At 38.4% G+C, this 14,950-nt stretch overlaps 1 long non-coding RNA gene across 1 annotated transcript; it reads right to left on the bottom strand.

Moving 5' to 3' along the window:
• Window positions 1–11,641: 11,641 nt before the first annotated feature.
• LOC139123619 (uncharacterized) lies at window positions 11,642–14,686 on the bottom strand. The gene is made up of 3 exons (XR_011549732.1): window positions 14,499–14,686; window positions 13,822–14,068; window positions 11,642–12,943 (listed from the first exon to the last, which is right to left on the bottom strand). It is a non-coding gene; the product is annotated as an uncharacterized lncRNA (long non-coding RNA).
• Window positions 14,687–14,950: the final 264 nt, after the last annotated feature.

The raw sequence follows: 14,950 nt of genomic DNA, 5'->3' as shown, positions 1-14,950 counted from the left end.
AGTGTGTCAATTTCAAATTATCACTTTGTGTCCGCATAAATTGACTCAGCAGAATATGGTTATATTAATATACTTGTCATGTAAGCATACCGCACCTAAAAATATCATGCATTCCTAAAGTTAATTAGTTTTCTTATCTTGTGCTCATATACGACATTTTACATTGCTAGTACAAACAAACGAAGAATATATTTAATTATCATTTCATTCTCTTCATGACCTATAAGTGTCAGCATGTCGCGCTTTGAAAAAGGTGACAATATAGGGCAACTAAAATGAAAAATTACGGTGTTTCTTTCACACATGATGGCGCCAATGAGGCTGGCTATTAATTCACGCCTTGAGCCTATTGAAATCTCGTTCTCCGATATACCGCGTAGGCGTACCTGATGAACACTGGGCGAAGTCTCTACCAGTGCGGTTTTCTTAGGTGGCCTCAATAGCTTTGTGAAGTCACTGGACCCTCTAGGCTTTCATTGATTTGTAAAATTGCTGAGTGTGTGCCAGGCGTTCTTCCGTTATCGCGTCTAGCTTCACTGATATTCGCCTGTACGTCTGTGTGTGAGCCGACGCTGTTCAAAAACACACGCCTTAGAATGTCACAACAGGCTGTCCAAGACATTGGGAATTCTTGTATATTAGGTTCGATAAAGTAGTATGTTTAAGCATCAGGGCATTTAACATACGTAGTTTCCTAATAGATGGCATGTACTTTTTCCCAGTTAGAATAAACATTTCAAAAAACGATAAGATGATATTCAAATATTGTGTTATCTTACTTCAAGGATAAGTTTTTCGTATTCTTGTGGCACTCCCACTTGGTAACATTTTAAAAACACATTTTTTTAATGCCAACGGTCGATATTTAAAGTGGCGACTGCGCGCGGATCACGAGATATCGATAAAAACATGTCCTCAAAAAAAAAAGTTGAATTCCGGTGGCCCACCTAAATTCAGCTTCCGAACATCGAACGTTCGGCACTGGGGCCATTGTCAACTAAGCTATGGAGTACGAGTCTACGCTCAGCCTGCTGTACGCCACAGTACCACTCGCGTCCGTGATCGGTCATGCCCCGTGGGGGAGAGCCGAGTCTTACTGACCCGGAGGAAAAAACTGAAAACAAAGTTTGCTGATTCCACCACAATTCGCATAGGTGACTAGCACAGATACGTGCGGTTGATATATAGCGGCCGTTGCGTGCTATGCACGCGTACCCCGCGGCGGCCGCTATGTCTCGAACCACGCGTAACTGTGTGGCAGACGACAAAATGCAGTCATCAGAGGCGGCTAATATTTTACACGTATAAACTGATGTCTATGTGGTATTGGTTAAAAATATATAATAGAACTGACTGAGAATAATGAAAACGACAAAAATAAGGAGAAGTTTAAAAAAAAACTTACCTGAAGTGAAGGCATAATGCTGTATATAAAGTCTTCGCAGTGGGAGGTAAAACTGAGTCGTTCGAACTTATTGTGGACTCCCTAGAATATCGTCAATCAAGAAATCTTCGGAGGGTTCGGGTCAAAATCAGAAACGATCGTAAAACTTCGGGATGTGAAAAATACGCTCGGGAAATGATATGTTTTTATCGATATCTCGCGATCCACGCGCAGTCGCCACGTCAAATATCGACCGTTGGCATTAAAAAAAATGTTTTAAAACTGTTACAAAGTGGGAGTGCCTCTTTAAAATACCAAATATTTTCAGCGCAGTGATTATTTAGAGTTGATTTTTGCGCTTTTAGTGCCTAACTGACATTTATCGTATTTAATCAAGTCAAAGTTTCATATAAACTGGTTTCTTTGTGTTGTGGTTTATTAGTTAGGTCAGTTCTCTTTGGAAGTCAGTGTGTAGAACAATAACGGCGATATTACGATTTTGTCATTTTTCTCACAGATTTCGCAGTGGCAGAAACCCCAGCAGTTGAATGTCTCATTGAGTCACACAGATTGGAAGGTCAGATGTCGCTAAATTAGTGATGACAATAGAAGATTCGACTAGTTTGTTGCAAGGCTTGATCTGAGGCAAGTCTGTTTTGATTAAGAAAATTACTGGAGAAAGTCGAAGCAAACAATCATCTTCATCGTCGCGGGAAAATGGAAAACTTGACGGACGACACAATCTTCACAGAATACAACATTTCTTCAGAGTACGGAGGCGATAAAAACCGATACATTGATTTCGCGATATCTGTCGTTGGTGTCGTCAACAACCTGTCCTTTCTCGTCGTCTTCTTTAAAACAAAAGGACTACAAACAAAAACAAATGCACTTTTAGTAAACTTAGCGGTCGTAGATATCATAATACTTGGTGTCAAGATGTACGGTTTTGACCTCTTTAACATCGACAGGACATATTTGTGTCTGTCTGTCTCTTTTTACCTGATGACTTTGATGGAGTCAAGCTTGACAGTCACGCTTATCAGCGTTGAACGATACATCGCCGTTTGCCATCCCTTCAGATCGTCTGCGCTTCTCAGAAAAAGAAATGTCGCCATTTGTATATGTCTCTCGTGGGTGTTCAGCTCTCTATTCTTTATCCTGGTCGGATTAGACTGCTTTGGAATACGCATCCGCAACTTGTCTATCATGTTGTCTCTCTTTGACGGTGTTGTGTTTTTAACGCTGTTCCTGGTGATCGCCCTCTACGTCCTGGTGGCCCTTGAGATGAACAAGCGAAGCAAGTCGTCGACTCTGCCCACGACAGCCGCTACACAGAACGAATCACGGCGTGTTCTCCGAACTGTGATTGTGACGAGCGCAGTGTACTTTATTTGCGTCTTCCCATCATTCATGTACAGATTTATACTAACCTTAACGTCATTTCAAGTACTCGAATACTTTTCTGTGGTCGCCATCTTGATAAGCCTCCAGAAATTTGCATACACGCTTTTGGTAGTTAACTCTTCGGTAAATCCTTTCATATACATTCTCTGCAGCTCAAAATACAGAAGGGCGGTGAAGAATCTGTACTGTTCTTGCTTTGGTCACACTCACGGATTAAGTGAAGACACACCAATCAGCTAGGCTAAAATATCACAAGTTACGGTCCAATGCGCCTGAGGAACACACATTCGGCCTTTCATTTTTCAATACGTTTCTTGTATAGCGCTCGTGGTTTAAAGCTCTTGGAGTAAGAAACTTTCCTCCGTCTTATCAGTCGAAAATCAGAAATTAATTTCCCCGATAGAGTTAACACAGGATTAGCGGCTATTTTGAATTTTCAATATTGGTAAATGTTAGGTAATGTGTAGGTAATGAGTAAAAAACTTTGCATGGTGAGCCATAGTTTATTTTCTTCATTTAGTAGGCGAATGGTTCAAAAAGAGAAAAAGCTTAAGTCATTCACGTTCGAGGCGCGTACTGCCTTGAATGAAAATACAAAATCACAAATGCATTACTGCGACCTACAAACTTTGCTACATATGCAAGAGATATCTAAACGTATGTACATTGTATAATCTTATCTTTTAAGTAACTGGCTGCAGTTTAATTTTCAAGCTAGTCCTAAACTTTCTGCCTATTGCACACGCATATCACATAAACTTTCCTCTAAAAACTCTTAAATGAGATCATACGTACCAAGCAAGTTAAAGGTACATATTCCACACGTGCCATAAACAAAGTATTAATACTATTTTTCCTATTTTGACTATTGCCTCTCATATTGCCAAAATACAATACTTGTATATTTTGTATATACAGATGTTTCATTGGTGACAGCAATGAAGGATTATATAGTGATTATAAGAAACTTGTAACTGTTCAGCTCTCCATTATTAATTGTTGTCGGTAGTGTTTAATCCATCCACAAAGATTTGCCCCTAACGGTCATCTGTTTCCGGAGCAATTTCGCTCTGTCGGTAATATACGTTTTGGAGATATAAGTGCCAAAGTTCATTTTAGTCCTTTCATGCTTATAGCAAAAACGATTTACGCATGAATTAAACTGAACAATAGGAAACCATCATTTGCTCTGTATGTGCCACAAGTTAAAGTAACACGTATTTCATTTATACACTATTAATTACATTAGCGATTAAACAAGTCACGAATAGAAAAAATCTAAAGAAGTGAGGTTGAATTTATAATATTACAAGGTTTAGATGATGATTTTTCGTGATAAAACGTTTGGTGACAACTGTGGAGAAATCACATGGACACAGAGACAAATATTCGGATTGAAAAACTTGCACAATACGTTTAGACCTAGCACTTGTAGATGCTAATTTTCAAGCCCATGAAGCAAACTTTCCACTGGCTTGTTTTTGAGAAAGTTTTATTCCCCCGCCCCGTTAGGAAATATATTCTTGTAGTACGTTTCTATGGTATCTTTCAATTTGAAGGCGGGTACTACCTTACATGCACAATGCAAAATTCATGTCACGTTTATAAGAAGAGAAAAAATACAGTGATAGGAAATGTAGTTTGACAGTCGGTTATAATAAAGAAGAAAATCCGAAAAATATAAATTGAAAGTTACTCAAACTTTAAAGTTTATGAAAAATGATTATTGTAAAGGATGGGAATGCGATTGGAGCTTACAGATCGTAGGTGTTTTTCGTCATAGGATTTTTGACACCACAACATTTCATTAAAGGCTAGTGCCGGCGTCAGATTTTCTGGCAGGGATATCTACTTATTAGATTACAATTTCAATGGAAAACAAAAGGCTATGACACCTCATGATCCTCTTACAGACTAACAAACTTGATCCCGGCGATCAAGTCCCTAGCCTTTAACATCGCCCGCAAAAGCCTTGAAAATTCATAAACGATAATCTGTAATGTTTAGAATATCCTCTTCTTCCTCAAGAATGTAATGATAAAGATAAACTTTTATTTAAAAAAGATAGTTATAACATTGTTTTGAAATGAGAAGTACTCATGTATACCGTTTTAAACTTACTTTTTGCTAAAACTCTGTTTCTTTTAAGACAGAATAAAGATCCAGTAACCTAAGCTTCAATGATGACTCAGCTTAGTATTAAGATTGATTTCGCCTCGGGATCGAATTTTGGGCTCTCAAATTTTTACAAAACTTTTAACTTTACTAGTCTACCATTTGTTGGGGCTATTTTAAAACTGTCGGAGTTAATAACATTTTAACCGTGTCATTTTGTTACTTTCGAAAAGTTCATATTTCGTCATGGAGTTAACACATAGATGGCGGCCATTTTGGATTTCAAATATCGGCAAAAGGTAATTTTGTTTCTCTACTACTAAACTTTGCAATGTGACCAATGATTTTTATAATTGATTTGGTAAAAGAATGGTTGAAAGTTTCACTGTGGAAAGTTTGAGCGAAAGTTAAGTCTTTCACTTTTGAGGCGCATATTGTACATGATTGATCAAGTAATCCAGCTGAGAATGTTTCATGTAGCACCCTTGATCCGGTGTTTACAGGTGTACAGAATTTGTACACAGTGATTTCATACTAATGTATGGCATAGAAGAAGTATATGAAGAACCGACGGTCAGAAAAATAACAGTAAAATGGGCCATCTGCAGTATGTTCAGATATTGTGCAAATAGTAAATGCGACAACATCATGATAAGGCAGAACTTTGCAGAGATTTCGGGACAAAAATAAACCAGAGAGTTTCGTAGATAATCGTTCCTCCACTTTTAAGATTTTCTCATTTTCACACGGTGATTGGAACAGTAAACCCAAATCGGTGGTATTAATTAAAAATCAGGGTCTCAGTTGTTAGTCGATTTGCATATCAATCATGTGTGTACTAAGTGAACACTTTCAGCAAAGACAGCCGATATATTTAGAAATCATGCTTCCATAAATGACTAAATTTTAGTACCTTTTTGTGGATGGTGTAAGTTTTGTCTTATTTGAAATTTCGTGAGATATTTTTAATTATGAATAATTAATTGTGATATGGTATAACGATCAATTAGACTGCGGTATCTATTTTTATGTTTAATTCATACATATTTTTCGCTTGTCGCCAAACTTTCCGCACATGGCTAAAAACCAAGACTTCGACTATTTGCGCTCAATTTCTAACGCCAGACAGTAAGTACTGTAAAACTTGTCTTGAAAGTTAGTATCCTTTTAGAGTGGATTTCAAAATAGCTTGGAATTAATTTGATGGTAACAAAAACGTTTCTGACGATCGAAAATGACGCCATCTGGCCTCATTACAAAAGTTCTCATTCGATAAATTTTGCAACAATTAATTTAACCCAATACGACGTTCACTGTGCCACAGTCAACATCGTCAGTGTTGCCGCGCTACCACTGAAAAACTCACCCACGTAATGACTGCTTGGACATTTTTATATGGCCTTTATTACATTTCGTGGTGATGAAACAACACAAAACGCAAACGATAGCGTGTTTCTCCATGCAGTGTGTACGAGTCTATGCAGCGATTGGTATCAACTACACTGACCGTGTTATGTACGCTAGAATGGTTGACTTCCTATTGGGTTAAATTGTTGCAAAATCTATAACTGAAAACATTTGCGATGGATGCAGTTGGCGTTATTTTCCATCGCGAGAAACGTTCTAATCACCCAAACACGTTGTACAGTAATTCAAAGCTTTTTTTAAATTCACAGTAACTTATTTAGCTAATTATGTCAATTCGCTAAGTGTTGCCAATCACTTGCAAAGTTTCACTTTCAAAGTGTTTTACTATAACTTCTAGAATATTAAAATAATAAAAAATATTTGAAGACTGAGAGACAATATTATATTGGTGTTTCCCTTCTCTCCCTTATAGGCAATATTGAGATTTGAGATAGTGAACTAAGATGTGTATACCTTACCCTTTTACGAAATAGAAGAATAAGTTCTAATCTGAAAGCGTATTCACTTATCCTATTTAATCGTTTGTTTTACTCTACTGAAGTTAGTTTTTTTTGTTCAGAATTTTATTATCCTGACCACTTTTTTTGTCTCAACTTACATTGGTAACTACAAATGTCACATTGGTATCGCCCTTCTAAACGAACGGAAATGCTGTTTTCAGAGGCTATTGCAATTTGTTTGTTTTGTTTTGTTTTTGATCACTAAGAGAGCAATCTGAAGTTTCTAGAGTTTCCAACGTTCCCGTAGCATTTGGCACAAACTTCATACTGCTAAATGCCATCTTCGTAGCTATTTCGTACGCGGACTTGGCCCGATATAAACATGTTGAAAACCTAGCCTTATTGATTAAACCGTGTGTGGGCGCTCTGGTGCTCGGCAACCTCCGCGGTGTAGGCCCGAATATGTCAGAGAACGGCTAAATATTTCAATCTGAGAGTAGTGTTTTTTTCACTTCTATTCTTTTAAACATGTAGTGTGGCACAAATTACAAACATTATGATCCCAATTTACGCGGGTCCGTTTCATTACATGGTAGCGTTCAGCAAAATATCCTATATGTCCTCCCGTGGTATCGGCCGGCTACAGAACTGATGTACCACACAATTATGTATGGTGGAATGACTTGTGTTCCATTTGACTGAACGACCTGCTTAATTTATTTCCACACATTTAAACACCGACACTTAAATCCGACCCAATAGGTGACCTGAGTTTATTTTGTAAATACAATGCAAAGTGTGCACGTCTTGCAAGTATATATGTGCATCCTTGTATAGTATCGGCTAATTTACATAACAATTGGATTACTTGTTCTGTAAGTTAGGGACATATTACAGGGGGAGAGCCAGCGTTTGTTGAGGGAGGATCGCAATTTATCATGCAAGCATTTTTGAAGGGCTTTCTTATTTTATACATCATAGTTTGCGGAAGGGTCACCATATTTTGTGCAGCTATAAGAAAGCAAGATGTGGGTGATATAGTAGTGCTCCACTTAAAAATATCTCAGTTAGTCTTACTTTGTTTCCAAAGTTTCACAAGACCCATCCATTACATTAGGGTTAAATGTGGCCGTTGGCATCAACACGGCAATTGTAAACAAAATAACAGACAGACAGAGAGACAGACAGACAGACAGACAATGCCGCCGTTGAACAAAGCTGCCATTGTATGGCATTATATGATAGCTTTGTCGATACCAGTGAATTTTGTGACATCATACCTCCTGATTATTTCTGATATTGTATCCGATTATCCAGTATTGTGGCCCCACAAAAATAGGTAAATCTGTGTATTTAAGTACGCATGATAATTATATAGAAGAATTCACTAGGTATAATTAAGCAATAAAGCACAGCGATAGTGTACCACGAGATTTTGATCAGTTCACGACATACATGCACGAGCGATAGCGAGTACATGAAGTGAACTGGTCAAAATCGAGTGGTATACCGTCGCTGGGTGTGATTTATTGCTATTATAGAAATAACGGGCAACGCGCTGACCATTAACGTTTATTTGTGGGCAAGGGCGAGAGGAAAGCCAAAAATAACGGGCGAGGCTTGCCGAGCCCGTTAATTTGGCTTTCCTCGACCCCGCGCCCACAAATAAACGTTAATGGTCAGAGCGGAGTCTGTTATTTCCATTATATTATCAGCGAACCCAAGAAAACCGTCAAAATTTCCGAAAATTTCAGGAGCGAACGACAACTGGGCCCCAGAAACTGAGCAATACGCGACGCACTGTCAGGCGCGCTGTAAAAATTGGCAAATCCGGAGATATTTTCAGAAAAAAAGTATCTCAACTTGACCTACAAGTGCTCCATTTTATTTTGTGATTGATTATGATTTGCGTTTGAGCTGTAAAGTTACGATACTTTGAGTTGTTAATCTTATTATTCATATTCACGGGCATGTAAACAAACCATTACTGTGTATTTGTGGTCAGTCACGCGGTTCAGCTCGACCAATCAAAATGCGACGGGCAGGGCATGGTAATATAATATATTATAACAGTATATTGAAATCCTGGCATGGAAAGTCGAAAAAGGGTTTTTGCTCAAACTGAGAGCTCGCGCGTATGCCAGCCGTGGTATATCGCCAATATACCACGGTTCTTTTCGCGTCTCGACCAATCAGATCGCCGCATTTTGCACCATAAATATTTAAATAATAACACATGAGAGCGAGGGCAATATCACGATTTATTGCCTGCCCAAGGGATGGTGGTCATGATCGAAATACTGATGATGCCCGAGCCGTAGGCGAGGGCATCATCAGTATTTCGATTATGACCACCAGCCCGAGGGCAGGCAAAAAATCGTGATATTGCCCAAGCTCTCATGTGTTATTATTTTTATTACACCGAACAAGCAAACATGCAAAGAAACAAAAACACAAAGACTTCTTCGAGTACAGTTCGCCTTCTGAGTCCGGACCTCAGCGTAAAATGTTGTCAGTGCCGAGTCTAGGGTTGCCGCTAAAGTTTGCCGATCTCCTCGGTGGCGCATCCAAATTTGTTGCTTGCATAGTCGCTGAACACAGAAATTGCATTCCTTGTTGCCATTTTCGTTCGTTTGCTGTTTACTTGCATCAAAATATCGTCTAACTGTGCCGGTGACAGCTCTGCATGACATTTCGCAGCCATAAGTTGCCAACTGCAAAGTACAACAAGCGAACGACAATTTGTTTTGCGCAGAAAGGATGCGCAGTAAGTAAAATGACGTCATCCATGTAATATCAAATGCAGAGGGCATCATCAAGTTCGCAGAGGGCATTATCACACTCGCAGAGGGCATCATCACGTTCTTTTACATGTCACGTGAGTCGTTTTTAACCAATGGCAGTGCACGCTGAATGAGTGAGGTGTAATAAACAGGTATGATATAATGCTCGATATACGTTATTTTATATTTAAGCACTAAAGCACACCAGCTATGGTATACCAAGAGATTTTGACCAGTTCACGACATATATGCACGGGCAATAGCGAGTGCATGTATGAAGTGATGAACTGGTTAAAACCAAGTGGTATAACGTCGCTTGATGTGTTTTATTGCTATTATATCATAACAGTATATTGAAATTCTGGCATGGAACGTGCAAAAAGGATTTTTGCTCTAGCCGAGAGCTCGAGCGTATGCCAGCCGTGGTATATCGCAAATATACCCGGTTCTTTTCACGTTTCGGCCAATTAGATCGCTGTATTTGCGTAATCAATTTACTAGTATGATATAATTATTTATATGAACGTATATAAATAGTACAGAATTTGGTAATTCTGAAAATTTAATGATTTGTTTTGTAATAGGCCATATATGAACAAACATTGCAGCCTTGTACATTCGATTATTATACTGTGAAGTTTCTTCACGTTGGTCACGTTAGTCCTACTTTTTCCAAAGTTTCACAAGACCCATCCATTACATTAGGGTTAAATATGGCTGTTGGCATCAACACGGCAATTGTAAACAAAATAATAGACAGACAGACAGACAGACAATGCCGCAGTTGAACAAAGCTGCCATTGTATGGCATTATATGATAGCTTTGTCGATACCAGTGATTATACCTCCTGATTATTACTGATAATGTATCCGATTATCCAGTATTGTGGCCCCACAGCGAGTCGAACAATACAGGATTTTTGCTTGTAAACGAATAAAGGACTGGGCATTGAAAGGGGGTATATTATGGAGTAAACCATGTAACACATAAAACGATAAATCTTAGTGCCCTACTGTACGATTTATCAAATATTTTCAGTGCTCCCGCATGCACTTGTCGTCTGCTCTGTCCTGTTCGCGCTCAGCTGTCCCCGTTCGATAAGCTGCAGTGTGCATGGCTTGGTTCATTGATGTATAGGTGATACAGAACTCAGTACGATTACAAACTCATAGATGATGATGGATTTGACACACGGCATATTATTTACGTCCACTGGCCATGTAAACAAGGTAAGCGTGAAAAGCTACTCGAAGTAGCAATCAATGTGCCAACAATGTCATCTGTCATCAACCTTAACCCGCAGGTAGCGTCTACGGAAAAGACTGCAGAGTCATTCAAAGTGTCCGCTAGGACCAACAATCATGACGACCGTGGACTCTCCGTTGATCTAACATCTCGGTTACCTAGTTCTAAAGCAGCGCAGTGATTGGCGACAACTTTCATCATCGATTTCGACTAGTTCCCGACTAAGACCCTCCTGTATACATATTCTGTCAACCGTACCTTTCAAGCACCCGTTTATCTCGAGTTTTCCCGTTCCCCAAAATACGATGACTCTTCTCAAGACACCATCGAAAATCAAATGTGTAGACACAATTAGTAAACATTTGAATAACATCGTTGAATTCTGTTGATGTTATTTGCAATTGTACTACTAGCAACATAATAATGATCGTATCTATCAGCTGATACAAGAAGATTCCATTTTCTTAATGCCTGGCATTCCACCGTGTTTCGGCTTTTTGAATGGCATGATATTGAAAGTTGATGCTTCAAATTCGATATAAGACGATAGGGATGCAATGCCTTTTCATTTCCTTCGAAAATACATCGTTTTTCATTTCCAAATCGAACCGTGAAAGTACTGCTCATTTTTTGTGTTGAACGTGCGTGTTCAGTGCAGTGCAGTACAGTGTGGAGTGCGTGTAAATGTATACAGTGTCAGGGCCGATCATGCCGGACGACGCTCACTGGTTTCAAACTCAGTTTAAATTATCTTTTTTATTCGTTTTCTACATGTACAAATTTACTTGCATTGCCAAAACTATAAAATAGTACCAATAATGTACCCCTTTCGGGCCCATAATGGTCGAAAGCAAACTTTGCACGACATAACGTACTCGGCTTCGCCTCGTACATTATGTCGTACAAAGTTTGCTTTCGTCCATTACGGGCCGGGAGGGGGTACAGTATTGCTTAAATAACACTTTTTATTTACTTTCAACTTTTTTCACATATATTGTGAATAATGACATTCTACTACATTTTATTGAAATACAAATGTAAATATAAATATCGATGAACACTTGGACGGAGAATCGATTTTGAACGCTACTAGTATACAACTATTCAAGCCATCGTCCACAGGCCTACGCTCACTAGCCGATGGAGGAGTAAAGTTCCCTGCTAAAAGGCACAACACTGTTGTCTTTAATTTTAACCACAGTTTCATATTCTACCCCATAAAGTATGTTGAGATATGCAGTGTTAACCTTGTCAACTTGGCTTTCATATATGTAAACTGTGTTCACAAGCTTAATACTTGGTACTTTAATATACTTTGGAGAATAGAACAAGAACTTATAATTGAAAGGTAAACAAAAGATAATGAAAAAAAATCATATCAAAAGTTACAGCTACTGGCTCATATGAAGTGACTGATTAAGAGTCATTTATAATGACTGTCATGGATTGATTTTATTTGTCAATTTGCAATGTTTATTAATTTAAATTCATTTATTTACTGGTATGTACGCACTTGCATCTAGATAGTTGGTTTTGTTTGTTACCATTTTAGTCAATCACCTATTTCACTTCAGTACAGATAATGTATCGCGATCAGAAAAAATGAAAAAAAAAAAAGATGATTCTGAGCAAAGGGAACACTTTGTTCGATAACATTGTCACTAGAATTTTAAAAGAAATCCGAAATAAAAAAACGACTAATCGTCATTAAAATGGTCTTTTGACCGAACAAGACTGTACTTTGAAGCGTGACTCTACCCAATCATCCGAATATTCCGGATATTGATTTGACGATCCTATTAAAGAATGTGAAAATTTCAGTTCCTAGATCTACTGCAAAATTGGCATTATGTACGATGTAGGAAACGGTTTGAAAATTAAGCAGATTTTCCTTCCTTTCCAAATTGCAAAGCACTTCATGTATTGAATCACTAATTTAAAAGAATCTGGTCAGCAACTGGAGGCGCAGTTTTGTCGGATTACTCAAGATTTCCTGTTCCCGACGTATATACTCTGTTCTGTGTATCGGTGTCATTCAGCCGGCGAAGAGGCTCGGGTGGAGAGAAGTTTTTTTTCAGGTAAATGACAGAAGAGTAAAAGTGCCTGTTCAGGTCTAGCTTGCAAATAGCTATAGATGATGCTGAAGAGGCAATGAGAAAACAGATAATTATTAGGTAATACATTTCCATCAGAATATTGTCTAATTTCCCTGATACGATGGGAGTGTGAAAACACATTAAGGGAAGGGGGGATTTTAGCATGTTCTCAATCACCTCGTGAGTGAATATATTTTAGTGTACAGTGATTAATGCTCATGGTCACTTATTTTAGGTTCAACTGATCACTCATGCGCATATTTAAGGAACTTTCCTAATTAGGGATACATACCTAAATTAACTTTAGCAAAGTTGACAAAACTTGATTATGTACAATTCAACTTGATACAGAAAGTGATGATACAATGATATTACAGTGGTAGAGAAATTCAGCATTCTACTTTCCGTTAATTGTGCTCACTTATATTTTCAATTGAGGCTATACATGATGATATTGATGACAGCAATTTTAGTAAAGTGGCAAACCTGGGGTGATGCTGTCAGAAAAGTGTTAATCGATAGACAAATACTGCTACATGTACATAAACACAGGAGTATTTTCGGTTCATATATCGTATGGTCTTATATATCGTGATAAATATTTTCTTTGAATAAGTTTGCATTTTTACATGAGAACAGATATATGGAGACAAAAAGGCCGACAGAAAGACAGACGGACGGACAGACAGACAGACAAACAGACAGACAGTAAGACACAGACAGACAATAACAAGCAGAGAAAAAGAAGGATTAGATTCACAGATAAACAAGCAGAAACATACACAGAGAGAAAGACAAAGGTTTTCAAAGATAGGCAGTGACAGATATACAGACAGACTGGCTGACAGAGGGACGGATGGAGAGAGACATAGACAGCGAGACACATGAAGAGGTTGAGACAGAGATCGAGATAAATACTCACCCGTAGCAGATAAATACCCAAGTAATCAGTGATGACATGAATGCGCATGTGCGACCAAAACATCCAAGCCTCTCTCTGACCTCGGAACGACATTCACAATCACAACATGATGGCCAGAAACCGTACGCCAAGCAACAGAAGAATAAGAAATACAATGTAAGACCGAAGTACTTGCAGGTCCCTGTGATACATCGACAGCAAGCTGCATCCTTGATGATCTTCTCAGACCTTTTGGCTGCCTGTTTGTCTTCATTGAGAAAGATGGAAAAATAAAATGCAAATAACAATATCACAAAATCTTGTAATCACATTTATGGGTCGAGGATATATTTTCTCACTCTTTCTCGATCTTTTGTCATGGAGTATGTGAGAAAGATAGGGAAAGAGAGAGAGTGTGTGAGTCTGCTTGTCTTTGTGTAACTTGCATCACATCGTAACAATACTACAATAACACATTTTCAACACCAACCTGTAAATATCAAATGTTATGCATGTAGTGTAGAGAACTGGGTGATACAGCAACTTCATAAAATCAATTTCAAAAATTAACAGATGACTTCATTTTAAGACACAAGATACCAACCCCTGAGAAGGACCCTTACTGGAAAGATATATGAGATGTTTCAAATGTACACATAATGCTTACAGAGCTGATAAAGAAAGCTTATAACATATACTTTTTGTCTTCTGCTGTGCATGAAGATTGTGTAAGTTTTGCATAAACGTGTCATGGACATCTGTAGCTGTTGGTCGAGATTTGTAAAACGGAACAATCATTTTGTTGATCAGATTGCGTATTTCCGAATCAATCTGGACGTTGGGACTCAATATCCTGGTCGCTCTCTGGTCATCATGTACAGCTTCACCGATTGGTCTGCAAGTTTGATTGTCGTAGAATATAGGAAGTCGTTTGCCATGCCCGGGAACCTCGATCACAAGACGTTCCAATATGGCGCAGTAAATCATTCCTAAAGAGAAGACGTCAGCTTTTTCTGTGTAGTGTCCATCATACACCTCGGGCGCTAGGTAGCAAAGTTTGCCAGTTTTTGTCAACATGAAATTCACCGGTGCCTTGCATTGTGTCAGCGATGTTTGCATTCCACAATCTGCGACTTTGACCGTTTTGCAT

This window comes from Ptychodera flava (assembly GCF_041260155.1).
Source record: "Ptychodera flava strain L36383 chromosome 23 unlocalized genomic scaffold, AS_Pfla_20210202 Scaffold_23__1_contigs__length_28996876_pilon, whole genome shotgun sequence".
NCBI lineage: Eukaryota > Metazoa > Hemichordata > Enteropneusta > Ptychoderidae > Ptychodera > Ptychodera flava.
The sequence above is the reverse complement of the archived record's forward strand: the minus strand, read 5'-3'. Positions and strand labels throughout refer to the sequence as shown.